The 17,838-nt window shown below is 43.5% G+C and overlaps 1 protein-coding gene across 4 annotated transcripts in view; it reads left to right on the plus strand.

Annotated features, from left to right (window-relative positions):
• Positions 1-17,838, plus strand: part of LOC130358264 (glycerophosphodiester phosphodiesterase domain-containing protein 5-like) — a 200,565-nt gene that overhangs the window by 7,711 nt on the left and 175,016 nt on the right. The window contains exon 1 of one of the 4 annotated variants that reach the window (XM_056561241.1): positions 10,692-10,713. The exons of the other annotated variants lie outside the window; for them this stretch is intronic. The gene's annotated coding sequence lies outside the window, so the exon portion shown is untranslated. Of the gene's footprint in view, positions 1-10,691; positions 10,714-17,838 lie in introns of those variants that run through there. 4 annotated transcript variants of the gene reach the window in all.

The following is a 17,838-nucleotide window of genomic DNA, read 5'->3' on the forward strand; positions in this document are numbered from 1 at the left end:
ATTTATTTATATATATATATGTATGTATGTGTATGTTAGGTTTTGTGTAAATAATATGTATGTGTGTGTTTCATATATTAATATTAAAATAAAAACACACACACATACATACAAAGACCTATATAGATCATGTGATCAGTATTAGTGTTACTATTGTGGGGAGTCTGCAATAGTTCTAATAGTTCTATATCAGTGGTCTCCCACCGGGGGAACCTCCAGATGTTGCAAAACTGCAACTCCCAGCATGCCCGGACAGCCAACGGCTGTCCGGGCATGCTGGGAGTTGTAGTTTTGCAACTACTGGAGGTGCACAGTTGTGTCTAGTCCTTGGGGACTGTATCTCGCTCTTCCTGATCCTCCTCCTGTTGTTTTGGAATATTGGAGGCGGCAGCAGGAGGAGGAGGTGTGAATTCTGGCGAAATAAAGAGAATGGCGCAGGGATTTGGAATGCATTAACCATGTGATTGCTGCTGCGGAGGGGGCATGTGCTGATCCTGTGCTCACCCAAGGAAGGGCATTCCGGTAAACTCCATGAGTCGTCCTCCTCTTATGTTTTTGAGAATGCTGAGTGGCGCCTTATCCCTGGACTGCTGATTGAGTAATGTGGGCGCCGCGTTCCTCCCTTTTTTTTTATTTATTATTTTTTAAATTTTTTTATTCCAGACACTTTAAGAACTACAGAGCTCATATTTGGTTGTGCAACTTTCCTAGGGTCCTGAATGGCAAATCTGCTTAGTTGTGATGTATTAATAGGAGTAAAAATTGTATCAAGGAAGCTAAGTTACGGTGTGTGTTCCGGCGGCCATGTTGGTCGTCCCCCAGCTTTCCAAGAAGCAGATAAGCAACTTTTTACTTAGGAAGTTTTATTTATTTATTTTTTTACTTTGAGTCCTTAAAGGGGAAGTACACCTAAAATAATTATTTCCTAAATTATGGGTCTTGTGATCAGAAGTTGATTTTGGGTGGTGTTCCCCTTTAGGACATTTTCCGTGCTTTCATCTGATGAGTAAACTTATCATCTATAGCCTAGTCCTCCAAACAGTGTGCCTCCAGCTGTTGCAAAACTACAACTTTCAACATGCCCAGACAGCCAGCATCTCTCCCGGCATGCTGGGAGTTGTAGTTTTGCAACAGCTGGAGGCACACAGTTTGGAGGCCACCGATCTATGGTCTCCCGGGTGTGATAGAGTGATTGACTGCTTTTCTAGCCATTTTTAAAAGCTGGGAGTTGTAGTTCCACAAAAGCCATATGTCCACAGCTTTGAGGCCACCGATCTATGCCTGGGTCTGATGGTGGGATAGCTTCTCTAGTCCTTGTGCATGCTGGGACTTGTAGTTCCACAACAGCTGGAGGTCCACAGTTTGGAGACCACTGAACTATGACTGATTGTGTTAGTGGGATGGCTTCCCTTTCTGAATGCTGAGAGTTGTAGTTCCACAACAGCTGGAGGTCCACAGTTTTGAGACCACCGATCTATGCCTGAGTCTGATGGTGGGGCTGCTTCTCTAGTCTTTGTGGATGCTGGGAGTTTTAGTTCCACAACAGCTGGAGGTCCAAAGTTTGGTGACCACCGATCTATGGTCTCCCAGATGTGATGAAGGGACAATTTCTCCAGCTCTTGTGCATGCTGGGAACTGTAGTTCCATGACAGCTGGAGGTTCACAGTTTGGAGACCACCGATCTATGCGCAGGTCTGATGGTGGGATAGCTTCTCTAGTCCTTATGCATGCTGGGAATTGTAGTTCCACAACAGCTGGAGGTTCACAGTTTGGAGACCACCAATCTATAGTCTCCTGGGCTTGATAGAGGGACGGCTTCTCTAGCCCTTGACGAACTACAACTCCCAGCATTCACAACAGCTAGAGGTCCACAGTTTGGTGACCACCGATCTATGGTCTCCCAGGTGTGATGAAGGGACAACTTCTCTAGGCCTTGTGGATGCTGGGGGTTGTGGTTCCACGACAGCTGGAGGTCCTTAGTTTAGAGACCACCTATCTATGCCCAAGTCTGATAGGGGCTAGAGAAGTGGCCCCACTGTGAATGCTGGGAGTTGTAGTTCCATGACAGCTAGAGGTCCACAGTTTGGAGGTCACCGATCTATGCCCCAGTCTGATGGTGGTGTAGCTTCTGTAGTCTTTGTGAATGCTGAGAGTTGTAGTTCCACAACATCAAGGGAGAACTTCTGGTGCACGACCCAGGAGCTGGGGAAGGAAATTGATTCATGGGAGCCGAGGCGACTTCCTCAGAGGAAACGATGAGTAGTCGCTCCCCTGGGGCATGAGATCATCTTGTAGGGCTGAGAACTACAACTCCCAGGTTTAAGGGGGAAACACAGGTTGGGGATCACTTTTGTCGGCTTAAAGGGGTTATCCAGGAAAAAACTTTTTTTATATATCAACTGGCTCCAGAAAGTTAAACAGATCTGTAAATTACTTCTATTAAAAAATCTTAATCCTTCCAATAGTTATTAGCTTCTGAAGTTGAGTTGTTCTTTTCTGTCTAAGTGCTCTCTGATGACACCTGTCTCGGGATCCGCCCAGTTTAGAAGCAAATCCCCATAGCAAACCTCTTCTACTCTGTGCAGTTCCCGAGACAAGCAGAGATGTCAGCAGAGAGCACTGTTGCCAGACAGAAAACAACAACAACTCAACTTCAGCAGCTGATAATTATTGAAAGGATTAAGATTTTTTAATAGAAGTCATTTACAAAACTATTTCACTTTCTGGAGCCAGTTGATATTAAAAAATATGTTTTTTCCTGGAATACCCCTTTTAATGGCAGGTCCTGTAAAAAATTTACCACAGATAAACTTTAACCAAAGGCTGGATGCAGCCTGCAGTGTAAAGAATGGAGGCCACGTGTGTAACGTAGTAAAATAGTATTACCAACTAAATATCGCCCAAAAGTCAATTGGAAAGTATATATAATTATAGTTTAACATTCTGGGGGAGATTTATGAAAACCTATATAGAGGAAATGTTGCCCAGTTGCCCATAGCAACCAATCACATCGCTTCTTTCACTTTTGAAAAGGCCTTTTCAAAAGTGAAAGAAGCGATCTGATTGGTTGCTATGGGCAACTGGGCAACTTTTTCCCCTGGTTTTGATAAATCTCCCCCAGAACCCCCACATATAAAGCAGTGGTCTCCAACCTGCGGACCTCCAGATGTTGCAAAACTACAACTCCCAGCATGCCCGGACAGCCGTTGGCTGTCCGGGCATGCTGGGAGTTGTAGTTTTGCAACATCTGGAGGTCCGCAGGTTGGAGACCACTGATATAAAGTATGACGCGTGACTAAGCGTGTCCAATATAGACGTGTAACCAGATATTCATGTATGAGCGTGTGTAATAGCATTGACGTAACTGGACTGCGGTCCAAACTGCAGGTCACTAATCCTATATAGGATTAAAGATTAGAGATGTGGAATAAATTATTGAACGCACAATACCGGTGTTAAAAAAAAAAAAAAAAAAAAAAAAAAATACCAAATTGCCACCTCCTACGTGTTTCACCTCTACACGTAGCTTCATCAAGGGGAGTACAGCCACGTTCTGCCGCTGTTGTCATACATGGTATATCATAAACCCATATTGAGTCATGGGTCTGTGTCAGTGTTTTTGCTAGCTGTTGCAAAACTACAACTCCCAGGATGCCCGGACAGCCAACAGCCATGCTGGGAGTTGTAGTTTTGCAACAGCTGTACATGGATCAATGTCAGGCTAGCGGCCATGTTTGCGTTGCCTCTGCGTCATCTTCATCTGTTTATCTGCAGCCTACATGTCGCGTGCGCCCGCTGCTTGGGTTACACGTGCGGGATGCAGAACGCGCACAGCCATCAGCAGCACGTGTAAACACTTAACCCTTTCCTTTTTCCTTCACTTATGAAGTGGGGGGGCTGTCCTTTCTGAACGCCCCCGTGATGATATTGGAAAAGTAATAAAAGACACCCGGCTGGGCCCCCCCACCACCACCATTTGTCCACATTACGTTTTTGTCGCCGTTTCCGTTACAATCCATTTCAAGTTTGCCGTATGCAGAAATTTACTCAACTACGTTATGGTGTATGCGAAAGAAAGTGTACATTATGGTTTATGTTTTTTTTTTTTTTTTTTTCAATGGGATTCCGCTGCACATTGCACACTCCAGAATTTCCACGGCGGGAATTACGCAATCTGGATTCCGCCAAGTAACACAACATTCTTTCGTCAGATTCTAATTTGTGCAGTGGGACTTTTTTTTTTTTTTTTTTTCTTCCCGACACCAATTTTCGCTGATAAATTGGGCGTGAAACAAGTGTTGATTTTTGGTGCGGCAAGTGTGCAAGCGGAATTCCGTAGTGTGAATGGGCCCCAAGTCAGATGTTTCCATGGTTACTGAAGTCATATTAGAAGCCTTTTTATAAGTCTCTAAAACTTTTTTATTGACAAGTACATCAAGCATTTGTAGAATATTTCAAATACTGACCCTTCTTCTTTTCCAAGTCTTCGGCTGTCCGGGCATGCTGGGAGTTGTAGTTTTGCAACTACTGGTGGTGCACAGTTGTGTCTAGTCCTTGGGGACTGTATCTCGCTCTTCCTGATCCTCCTCTGTTGTTTTGGAATATTGGAGGGAGGAGGAGGAGGAGGTGTGAATTCTGGCGAAATAAAAAGAGAATGGCGCAGGGATTTGGAATGCATTAACCATGTGATTGCTGCTGCGGAGGAGAGGAGGGGGCACGTGCTGATCCCGTGCTCACCCAAGGAAGGGCATTCCAGTAAAGTCCATGAGTCGTCCTCCTCTTACGTTTTTGGGAAAGCTGAGTGGCGCCTTATCCCTGGACTGCTGAGTAGAGATGAGCGAACTTACAGTAAATTCGATTCGACACGAACTTCTCGGCTCGGCAGTTGATGACTTATCCTGCGTAAATTAGTTCAGCTTTCCGGTGCTCCGGTGGGCTGGAAAAGGTGGATACATTCCTAGGAAAGAGTCTCCTAGGACTGTATCCACCTTTTCCAGGCCACCGGAGCACCTGAAGGCTGAACTAATTTATGCAGGAAAAGTCATCAACTGCCGAGCCGAGAAGTTCGTGACGAATCAAATTTACTGTAAGTTCGCTCATCTCTACTGCTGAGGAATGTGGGGGGCCGCGTTCCTCCCCTTTTTTTTTTTTATTCCAGAAACTTTCAGTTTAACTACAGAGCTCATTTCTGGTTATCCAACTTTCCTAGTGTCCTGAATGGCAAATCTGCTTAGTTGTGATGTATTAATAGGAGTAAAAATTGTATCAAGTCAAGAACAAGGAGGAAGCCGGGTGACGGTGTGTTTCCGGCATCCATTTCCAATACTGACCCTTCTTCTTCTTTCCCAAGTCTTCTGCACTTCTCCCTGTCATGCTGGATATCCTCGTCTTGGCCAAATCCTGGCCCTATGACCTCCTATTCTTACCTCATTGGCCGGAGTTTATCACAATTTCTGTGTTTTTGGCTATTTTTGATTATTGACCACAGGTTCTCTATGGGATTGAGATCTGGAGAGTTTCTCGGCCGTGGACCCAAAATGTCAAGATTTTGTCTAGGGCTGCGACTAACAATTATTTTCATAATCGTTTAGTTGATCAATTATTGTTTCAATGAATCCACTCATCGGATAAAATTAACTGTAGTGCAGAAGAAGATAATTTGTGAGTTAGATTAGGGAGGGATGGGAGAAGGGACCGGACTGAGGGGTATCCTGTGTGTTTTAGGTAAAGGATGCATTGTGTGTTAAAGGGGTATTCCAGGAAACTGGCTCCAGAAAGTTAAACAGATTTGTAAATTTCGTCTATTAAAAAATCTTAATCCTTCCAGTAATTATCAGCTGCTGAAGTTGAGTTGTTCTTTTCTGTCTGGCAACAGTGCTCTCTGCTTGTCTCGGGAACTGCACAGAGTAGAAGAGGTTTGCTATGGGGATTTGCTTCTACTCTGGACAGTTCCTGAGACAGGTGTCATTAGAGAGCACTTAGACAGAAAAGAACAACTCAACTTCAGCAGCTCATAAGTACTGAAAGAATTAAGATTTTTTTTAATAGAAGTAATTTACAAATCTGTTGATATATATATATATATAAAAAAAAAAAAAAAATATATATATATATATAATATATTTATTTATTTATTTTTTTTCCTGGATAACCCCTTTTAAGGGAGAGTTTGTGGGGTCGGCAAGATGCTGAGAGCTTTTTATTATATTTAAATACATATAGTAATTGTGTCAAATCTAATTTCTTTTATGTTTCCTTGTAAGGGCTATACAGATTTAAAGGGGTACACTGGTGAAAAAACATTTATTTATATATTTTTTTTAAATGAACTGGTGCCAGAAAGTTAAACAGATTTGTAAATGACTTCTATTAAAAAATCTTTACCCTTCCAGTACTTACTAGCAGCAGCTGTATGCTACAGAGGAAATTCTTTTCTTTTTGAATTTCTTTTTTTGTCTTGTCCACAGTGCTCTCTGCTGACACCTCTGTCCGTGTCAGGAACTGTCCAGAGCAGCATAGGTTTGCTATGAGGATTTTCTCCTGCTCTGGACAGTTCCGGACACGGACAGAGGTGTCAGCAGAGAGCACTGGGGACAAGACAAAAAAAAGGAAAAAGAATTTCCTCTGTAGCATACAGCTGCTAAAAAGTACTGGAAGGATGAAGATTTTTATATAGAAGTAATTTACAAATCTGTTTAACTTTCTGGAACCAGTTGATAAAAAAAAAAAAATAAATAAAAAAAAAAATAAATAAATAAATTTCCACCGGAGTACCCGTTTAATAGGCAAAATATAGCAGCACGCAGCGCCATTCTTCCTATCAAAACCCCCATGACAAAAACCAATGGATCCCGTTCTAAGTCAGTGCGGTCCGGCAGGGGCCATTTTTCGTTTTAACAGTGTCAATATTAATATTATTATTAATAATATATATATATATATATATATATATATATATATATATATATATAATTTTTATTTTTTTATTAATTATAATTATAATTTTTTTTTTTTTAAATCTCCGTTTGTTGCCTATGTGTCTCTTCCTACGGATCTTATGTACGGTATACATGTCTTGCCCAGGTCTTGTGGTACACACTGCCGGCGATGTGTTTGTTTTTTGCGCGCCGTCTCCTATACACAATCCCTAGGAGAAGCGTTTAGAAAAGCTTAAGCTGCAGATTCCGCTTCATTAAAGTGCGCATCAATAAAAGCGTTTAGCTGGGATTGATCTGCATATCCCGAGGAGAGCCGAGATTACGCCGTCGCCTCCGTTCTGTACTCATGGTTGTAAAGTTCAACTGCCCCCCCCCCCCCAACCGCAAGACCACCCTCAGTCCCTACAGCTTGCCTGGGGCGCCTTTACTTATTTAAAGCACCTGTTTACCTGGTCTAAATCTGTACACAGCCTCCAGCTGTTGCAAAACTACAACTCCCAGCATGCCCGGACAGCCGTCGGCTGTCCGGGCATGCTGGGCGTTGTAGTTTTGCAACATCTGGGGGGGGGGGGCTACAGTTTGGAGACCACTGGTCTAGAAAAAACACACACACTTGATCAGCTGTGATCTTTAGGGTACGTTCCCACCTGGCGTATTTTGCTGCGTATTTGCCGCTGCGTATTTTATTTCCCATTGAAGTCAATGGGTAGGAAAATACGCAGCTGCAAAATACGCCAGGTGCGAACGTACCCTAAGGGAAACCTATCAGCAAAGTGTTCAGCTTCTCTGCAGCGCCACCACAGGTGAAATAAAGTATTACGTGGTGCCGTTCAAATCGTTGGGTCGTCTATGTAACGTATGGACCTATTGTGATCCCCAAAAGTGAGGGACGCTCTCTGATCCTCTGTCCATTTTGTTAAAGGGGTTATCCAGGAAAAAACTTTTTATTTTATTATATATATCAATCAACTGGCTCCAGAAAGTTAAACAGATTTGTAAATTACTTCTATTAAAAAAATATATACTTATGAGCTGCTGAAGTTGAGTTCTTTTCTGTCTAAGTGCTCTCTGATGACACCTGTCTCGGGAACCGCCCAGTTTAGAAGCAAATCCCCATAGCAAACCTCTTCTACTCTGTGCAGTTCCCGAGACAAGCAGAGATGTCAGCAGAGAGCACTGTTGCCGGACAGAAAAGAACCACTCCACTTCAGCAGCTGATAAGTATTGAAGGATTAAGATTTTTTTTTAAACTTTTTTTTTATAGAAGTAATTTACAAATCTGTTTAACTTTCTGGAGCCAGTTGATATAAAAAAAAATAATTTCTTTCCTGAAATACCCCTTTGATGTGTCTAGACTTGGTGTAATTGTAACAAACCCTTAGCTTAAAAAACGTTTTATTTATTTTTTTATATATATATATATATATATATATATATATTATATATATAATTAAAATCTCTCTCTCTCTCATCTGGCTGAAAGTTAATCAAATTTGTAAATTACTTCCATAAAAAAAATCTTAGTCCTTCCAATAATTATCAGCTGCTGAAGTTGAGTTGTTCTGTTCTGTCTGGCAACAGTGCTCTCTGCTGACATCTCTGCTTGTCTCGGGAACTGCACAGAGTAGAAGAGGTTTGCTATGGGGATTTGCTTCTACTCTGGACAGTACCCGAGACAGGTGCCATCAGAGAGCACGTAGACAGAAAAGAACAACTCAACTTCAGCAGCTCATAAGTACTGAAAGGATTAAGATTTTTTAATAGAAGCAATTTACAAATCTGTTTAACTTTCTGGAGCCAGATAGATAGAGAGATATATATATCTCTATCTCTATGTATATGTATATGTATATATATGTATATGTGTGTGTGTGTGTGTGTGTATATATTTATATCTATAAAAAATGTTTTTCCTGGATAACCCCTTTAACTCAGATTTCAATAAAACTGTATAGGAAAAGTGACATTTCTAAAGTGGACAGCAAGTGATAGTAGGAAAAAGGAGGTCGGAGGCCCTGCTAAAGGGTGCTCACAGTAAGACGGACTCAGACCAGCACAGGACAATAAATATTTTATTTGACAATATGGAAACGCGTTTCCCGTATTGTCAAATAAAATATTTATTGTCCTGTTCTGGCCTGAGTCCGTCTTACTGTGAGCACCCTTTAGCAGTGGCTTTTTCCTACTATCACTTGCATTTCCCATTGGGAGTCCAGAATAGGTCAGAGTGCAGCAGCCCCAATTTTACACATCCCACGGTACCCTGTTAACCACGACCTTCAAAAAGCCGTGGATCAGATCGCCATCACCCTATAGGGTTCACACCAAGTCGGTATACGTTACAAGGGAGCGCCCCTGTTCTTCTGTTTTTATCTCTCCCAATTTCATCTAAACTGGACAGCGCCACCCATGTCTTCAGGTTGTGTGTGGTATTACAACATAGATTCATTCACTTTAAAAGGGGTACTCCGGTGGAAACATTATTATTATTATTATTATTATTATTATTATTATTATTTTTAAATCATCTGGTGCCAGAAAGTTATACAGATTTGTAAATGACTTCTGTATAACAATCTTAATCCTTCCAGTACTTATCAGCTGCTGCGTGCTCCACAGGAAGTTGTGTGGTTCTTTCCGGTCTGACCACAGTGCTCTCTTCTGACACCTTCTGACAGGAGAGGTTTGCTATGTGGATTGGCTCCTACACTGCACAGTTCCTGACATGGACACAGATAGCAGCAGAGAGCACTGTGATCAGACTGGAAAGAACTACACAACTTTAATCTGTAGTATACAGCAGCTGATAAGTACTGGAAGGATTAAGATTTTTAAATTGAAGTAATTTGCAAATCTGTTTTAATGTTCTGGCACCAGTTGATTTAAAAAATAAAATAAAAAAAATTCCACCGGAGTACCCCTTTAATGATACAGAGCTGTAATACTGCATACAACATGAGGACAGGGGTGGTTTAGTTTTTGGAAGAAATCTACTTTGTTTTCCTAATACTGGTAACCCCCTTTTGCGGTACTTCTGCGCCAAGTGGCATCTCCTACATTTTTCTCATTACAAGTCATGTGATTCATTTATCATGTAACTTAAAGGGGTTATCCAGGAAAAAACTTGATAGAGAGAGATAGATAGATAGATATAGATATAGATATATATATAATCTCTATCTATCTATCAACTGGCTCCAGAAAGTTAAACAGATTTGTAAATTACTTCTATTAAAAAATATTAATCCTTTCAGTACGTATGAGCTTCTGAAGTTGAGTTATTCTTCTCTGTCTAAATGCTCTCTGCTGACACCTGTCTCGGGAACCGCCCAGTTTAGAAGCAAATCCCCATAGCAAACCTCTTCTAAACTGAGTGGTTCCCGAGACACGTGTCATCAGAGAGCACTTAGACAGAAAAGAACAACCTTAACTTCAGAAGCTCATAAGTACTGAAAGGATTAAGATTTTTTAATAGAAGTAATTTACAAATCTGTTTAACTTTCTGGAGCCAGTTGAGATAGATAGAGAGATAAAGAGAGAGATATAGATAGAGATAGATATAGATAGAGATATATATATATATATATATATATATATATATATATATATATATATCTCTATCTCTAAGTATTTTTATTGAAGAATTAGTAAACCCATATGGCGCCTCTCTTGGCGTGTTTATTTTTTGTATTTATTTTTTATTTTTTTCTTCTTTTGCTCCCATAGAAGTTTATGAAACTCCAATGAAGAGTCAAAAAGAAAAGAAAAAAGCCAAGTGGGTATATTATTTCCCTATTGCAGTGTTTCCTGGCCAGGGTGCCTCCAGCTGTTGCCAAACTACAACACCCAGCATGCCCGGACAGCCAACGGCTGTCCGGGCATGCTGGGAGTTGTAGTTTTGCAACATCTGGGGGGGGGGGGGGGGGGGGGCTACAGTTTGGACACCACTGGTCTAGATGTGTAGTTTGCCAACAGCTGGAGGCACCCTGGTTGGGAAACGCTGATCTAAAGTCTCATAACCGTGTGCAATCAGAACTCCAGGCTGATATTTTTTCCTGCACTGATACACTGTAACAAACTATCACGACAGTAGATAGATTGGTGCTGCTGATGTATTATTTACATGTCTAGACTGGCTACAGATGGTAACAAACCCTCAGCTGTGCAGGGTCCACATAATGATTACTTGCCGTACAATATGGGATAATTATGTGCGATCGCCGTAAAACTGCGCCGCTTCATATCCTGTTCACGGATCCGGCTGAGCGACCGCTCGTGATTCCTACATAACCCGGAAACTGCTGCTTTATAAAATCCCTGCTCTCTGGCCCCGCGCCCGATCCCAGCTGTTTCCTTGGAAAATGGAGGGGGATGAGGTGAAATCTGCCACAGCTCAGCAAATCCGGATTATTTTAGCATTTTCCCTGGCAGGGGGAGGGTTGCGGATGAGGGGGTGACGGGGTAATAGAAGGGGTTTTCGTGTGGCGTGGTCTGTGGGTGATAACCTGTGTATAGTGATATCATGTTGTTGTTGTGGCCATTGGCCCATATACCAGGGCTGGACAAATCTGTTACATCTAGGAGACAGGATGCTGCACGTCACGAAATGTCCTTACTGTCCCCTCATCTCTCCCTGTGTCTCAGTTATTACTGTCCCCTCATCTCTCCCTGTGTCTCAGTTATTACTGTCCCCTCATCTCTCCCTGTGTCTCAGTTATTACTGTCCCCTCATCTCTCCCTGTGTCTGTTATTACTGTCCCCTCATCTCTCCCTGTGTCTGTTATTACTGTCCCCTCATCTCTCCCTGTGTCTCAGTTATTACTGTCCCCTCATCTCTCCCTGTGTCTCAGTTATTACTGTCCCCTCATCTCTCCCTGTGTCTCAGTTATTACTGTCCCCTCATCTCTCCCTGTGTCTCAGTTATTACTGTCCCCTCATCTCTCCCTGTGTCTCCGTTTTTACTTTCCCCTCATCTCTCCTGTGTCACCGACAATACTGTCTCCTCATCTCCTCCCTGTGTCAGTCACTACAATACCCTCATCTCTCCCCTGTGTCAGTCATTACTGTCCCCTCATCTCTCCCCTGTGTCAGTCATTACTGTCCCCTCATCTCTCCCCTGTGTCAGTCATTACTGTCCCCTCATCTACTCCATGTCAGTCATTACTGTCCCCTCATCTCTCCCCTGTGTCAGTCATTACTGTCCCCTCATCTCTCCCCTGTGTCAGTCATTACTGTCCCCTCATCTACTCCATGTCAGTCATTACTGTCCCCTCATCTCTCCCCTGTCAGTCATTACTGTCCCCTCATCTCTCCCGTCAGTCATTACTGTCCCCTCATCTACTCCCTGTCAGTCATTACTGTCCCCTCATCTACTCCCTGTCAGTCATTACTGTCCCCTCATCTACTCCCTGTCAGTCATTACTGTCCCCTCATCTCTCCCTGTCAGTCATTACTGTCCCCTCATCTACTCCCTGTCACAGTCATTACTGTCCCCTCATCTACTCCCTGTCACAGTCATTACTGTCCCCTCATCTCTCCCTGTCAGTCATTACTGTCCCCTCATCTACTCCCTGTCACAGTCATTACTGTCCCCTCATCTACTCCCTGTCAGTCATTACTGTCCCCTCATCTCCACCTTGTGTGTCAGTTATTACTGTCCCCTCATCTATTCCCTGTCACAGTCATTACTGTCCCCTCATCTACTCCCTGTCACAGTCATTACTGTCCCCTCATCTACTCCCTGTCACAGTCATTACTGTCCCCTCATCTACTCCCTGTCAGTCATTACTGTCCCCTCATCTACTCCCTGTCACAGTCATTACTGTCCCCTCATCTACTCCCTGTCACAGTCATTACTGTCCCCTCATCTTTCCCTGTGTGTCACAGTCATTACTGTCCCCTCATCTCTCCCTGTGTCACAGTCAATCAGTGGCCTCTTCGGTGATGCGACGCTCCTTTCTCCTGAGATGGAGCACGACCGCCAAGGCCCCTGATTGGCTGCGATGGTCACCAGACGTCCGCTGCTAATGTAACACTGGAGCCCCACCCACAGATCAGCACAGGAATGGCGGCGGAGTTAAAAGATGGCCAATAACTTAAGGAGTGAACATCGCTGACAAAAACCAGGCTGCCAGAACAAAATTCTTAGTTGCCATAGTAACCTGGCGTCTGAAATTTGTCAAGTCCTGCCATACCCACTGTGTTGGTACATGTAGGGTATTCTTTGGTAGTCAGGCCCCACTGTTTGTGCTTCTATAACCCATTGTCACGGATACCTGCCGAGCAGGATGAGGCGATTTGCAAGGAAAATGCTGAGGTGTAGAGGACGCGGTGTCTGGGGCCTGGCTCTGTTTTTGCATATGGGATTTCCTTCCAGCTTCTCTTTGGCACACTGGCATTATACCGCCATAGGGACGCGATTTAATGCGCAGTTATGACTGTACTTCGTACTAAATCGTACAGCAACATCCCTGAGATGATCTGTGGGATCGTTTTTTTCTTTATCCCCCTTTGTTTTTGGCTTCTAGGTTCCTCCTGCTGGAGCACAGATTCGTACATACTTTGCTGTGGGAGGACCTTTGACCCTTGTGTTCTGTCGCCCCCTTTTCGAAAAAGGGGGCGACAGAACACAAGGGTCAAAGGTCCTCCCACAGTAAAAAATGTACGAATCTGTGGAGTGTAGGGGTGTAGTTTGGGGTATTTTTATGGCTATTTTAATTTTTTGGGCCATCATTAGTTCTACAACTCCATCCGTTTTATTCCAGCACAGCTTAATCCATGCCTTTTCATTACAGAAACCTAGTCATGTGATCACCGATCTGACCTACAGAAAATCCCTCAGATTAAAGGGGTTCTCCCGCTCCAGCGTTCCGAACATAGAGATAAAGGGGGCGTGGCCGTGACGTCACAATCACGGCCGCCCGCTCCAAGAGTACTGAACAAAATGTACATAATACTGGGGCATTGGAGGTACCCCTTTAAGGTGTTACAAGAAGTGGTCAGTCCTTGGTCACCTGACTTATTGTGAAAGATGAGATGACGTCATCACCCATCAGATGGAGCATGGAAAGCTAGCTCAGACATTGTCACTCGGCTTTTCTATGCTCCGGAATGGCATATCTGCTTATAGCTGTATCGGTTATGCACTCTTAAATTCCTATAATAGTCCCTGTAAATTACTGGTGGCCATTTTGGTTGCGGTACTAAACAGATGTGCCTCTCAAGAGTCTGAAAGAGTTAGGGAATATTGTTAGGGTACGTTAGGGTGTGAATGTACCCTAACAATATTCCCTGAAATTCCGCGCAGTGAACATTATCATCAGTGTGAACGGGTCTTCCGCGAGTGAGGAATTCCACGAGTACTGCATGGTGACGGCACAGTGCCGCGCGCTCCTACCGCCGGCGGCAGCCGCAAGACGGAGTCTCCGCTCGCGGAATTCTGCGAGTGGAGATTCCGCAGTGTGAACGTACCCTTAAACTGCCTGTACCCCTGTCACTTCATAACTAGGCAGATGGCACCTTTTAATAATATTTGTGTGAGCAGGCGGGATTGAACATACGCAATGTGGCGAAATCAGACATGCACGTTGTGGTAGCAGGCGGTATTGGACACGCACGTTGTGGGAGCAGGCGGTATTGGACACGTACGTTGTGGTAGCAGGCGGTATTGGACATGCATGTTGTGGTAGCAGGCGGTATTGGACACGCACGTTGTGGTAGCAGGCGGTATTGGACACGCAGGTTGCGGTAGCAAGCGGTATTGGTCACGCACGTTGCGGTAGCAGGCGGTATAGAAAACCTCTCCTGCTCTGGACAGTTCCTAAAATGGACAGAGGTGTCAGCAGAGAGCACTGTGGTCAGACAAAGGAAATGAATGCTCCTGTGGAGCATACAGCAGCTGATAGGTACTGGAAGGATTAAGATTTTTTAATAGAAGTAATTTACAAATCTGTTTAACTTTCTGGCACCAGTTGATTTAAAAAAAAAAAAAAAAAAAAAAAGGTTTACCAGGGGAGTACCCCTTTAAAGGAGGACACAGAATAGGGGATTAGTAGCTGATCGCGAGTGGTACAACAACTGGGATTCCCTGTGATCTCCAGGACAGGCCCCGACACTCAGTGAGGAGCGACTGCTGCAGACGGCATGCGCTCGATTCTATGGGTGAACTGAAGAGTACAACTCTGGGGCATCATTGGTAGACAACACCCGCTCCTCACTGAGAGAGCCGGGTCCCATCCCGGAGACTCCGGCAGGGCCCCAGCAATCGGACCCCCACAATCAGCTACTTAAAGGGGTATTCCAGGAAAAAACTTTTTTTTTTTTTATATATATATATATATCAACTGGCTTCAGAAAGTTAAACAGATTTGTAAATTACTTCTATTAAAAAATCTTAATCCTTTCAGTACTTATGAGCTTCTGAAGTTAAGGTTGTTCTTTTTTTGTCTTAGTGCTCTGTTATGACACGTGTCTCGGGAACCGCCCAGTTTAAAAACCAATCCCCATAGCAAACCTCTTCTAATCTGGGCGTTTCCCGAGACAGGTGTCATCAGAGAGCACTTAGACAGAAAAAGAACAACCTTAACTTCAGAAGCTCATAAGTACTGAAAGGATTAAGATTTTTAAATAGAAGTAATTTACAAATCTGTTTAACTTTCTAGAGCCAGTTGAGATTTTATATATATATATATATATATATATATATGTTTTTTTTTTTTCCTGGATAACCCCTTTAAATCCCTATTTATTCGTTCCGCCGTTTATTCGGCGGCCCCGTAAGTCACCTGACCTCCCCCCCCCCCCCCCCCCCCCAATTTAATCACTTGTAATCAAAGGCTTCAGACTCTTCCGGCTGGAACGTTTCATCTTCAGTCTGGTGATTGCTCCGTCTTGCGTTGTCCCACGTTAGATGACGCGTGTGTCCGCGCACAAAGACCCCGAAAATAATTGACTTTTCCGGAATATTGTGAAGTCTCTTTATTTCCCCGGCAGTCTATCATTTCCTTTAAAAAAAAAAAAGAAAGAAAAAAGCCGCTCGTCTTCGGTTAATTACTTTTCCTATAGAGAAGATAAGCCTCATCTATCAAAAAACGAAAACCAACCGCCCATAGCGACCAATCACAGCGCAGCGTTCAGTTCTCCGGACCTACTAGCTGCGCTCTGATTGGAACTCTCCTACTGCAGTGGTCTCCAAACTGTGGCCCTCCAGATGTTGCAAAACTACAGCTCCCAGCATGCCCGGACAGCCAACGGCTGTCCGGGCATGCTGGGAGTTGTAGTTTTGCAACATCTGGAGGGCCACAGTTTAGAGACCACCGGTTTAGACCCAATTTTTACCACTGTATCAACTGCTGGTAAATTCATTCATAAGCAACAGAACCTAGGAGTTTGATACAATGTATCGGTAAAAAAAAAAAAAAAAAAACACTTGTTTATCTTAAAGGGGTATTTTGGACAAAAACTTTTAAAACTTTTCTTTTTATATCAACTGGCTCCAGAAATTGAAAGCGATTTGTAAATTACTTCTATTTAAAAAATCTAAATCATTCCAGTAATTATCAGCTATTGAAGTTGAGTTGTTCGTTTTTCAGTCTGGCCGCAGTGCTCTCTGCTGACACCTCTGTCTGTCTCGGGAACTGCACAGAGTAGAAGAGGTTTCCTATGGCGATTTTCTCCTACTCTGGACAGTTCCTGAGACAGACAGACAGATGCCAGCAGAGAGCACTGTGGTCAGACAGAAAAGAACAACTCTACTTCAGCAGCTGATAACTACTGGAAGGATTAAAGGACATCTGTAGTGCAATATAACTTATCCCCTATCCAAAGCATAGGGGATAATTTATAGATTGCGGGGGGTCCTGGCGCTGGGGCCCCCGGGATCTCCTGGACGGGGCCGCGGCAGTATGCTGGAAAGGGGGCATTCCGTCACTGCATGACGCGGCGGCTGACACGCCCCCTCCATGTACCCCATAGAGATAAATGGAGGGGGCGTGTCTACCGCGGCTTTCTGCTGGGGACCAAACTTCACTTCCTGCAGACGGCCGCGCCCCCGTCCAGGAGATCCCTGGGGGCCCCAGCGCTCGGACCCCCCGCGATCTATAACTTATCCCCTATCCTTTTGGATAGGGGATAAGTTATTTTGTGACGGAATACTCCTTTAAGATTTTTTTTAATAGAAGTAATTTACAAATCTGTTTAACTTTCTGAAGCCAGTTGTTATAAAAAAAAAAAATTTTTTTCCTGGTTAACCCCTTTAAATTTCGTTGCCTGGAATGGATATTGTAACAACACTTCAGCTGTCACAGGGGAAGTGACTCAATGGACATTTTCAGCTTTTTAGCTATTTTTTTGCTTCCATTTTTTTACACAAAGCTACAGATCCCCTGAACAGCCATAGGGTTAAAAAGCAAACAAAAAATAATAATAAAGAAAAAAAAAATGTAATTAATAAATAATAATAATAAAAAAATATAAATAAAAAACAAAACAAAACAAGCTGGGTGAGAACCAGTATGGTGGGCTAATGGGTTGGCGCTTGCTGGGAGTTGTAGTTTCCCAACAGCAGCAGAGTCTCCTGTTGTGAAGTGAAGAGGATTTAAATGAGTTGCGGCCGTGGCGTTGTAATCGGCGGTAATGCGACGACATTATAAAGCCATTACTAGTGTTATTATGTGCCGGCTGCTGATAAGCGCTCACCGGGGAATGGAAAATCGGATCCAGTCCTGATAATTGTTTGATGGCGGAGAATAATCTACGAGAGCAATATACAATAGAATAAGGGGTGTTAACCACTTCACGCCCTTACAGTGGACTCCGTCTAGATATCCCCCTCCTGTCTCCTCACAAGCCCAGGGTGCGGATCTGTCTCGTGCTTTACACTGCAGCTCTGCTCCATTAGGAC

This window comes from Hyla sarda, chromosome 2, assembly GCF_029499605.1.
Source record: "Hyla sarda isolate aHylSar1 chromosome 2, aHylSar1.hap1, whole genome shotgun sequence".
Classification (NCBI taxonomy): domain Eukaryota; kingdom Metazoa; phylum Chordata; class Amphibia; order Anura; family Hylidae; genus Hyla; species Hyla sarda.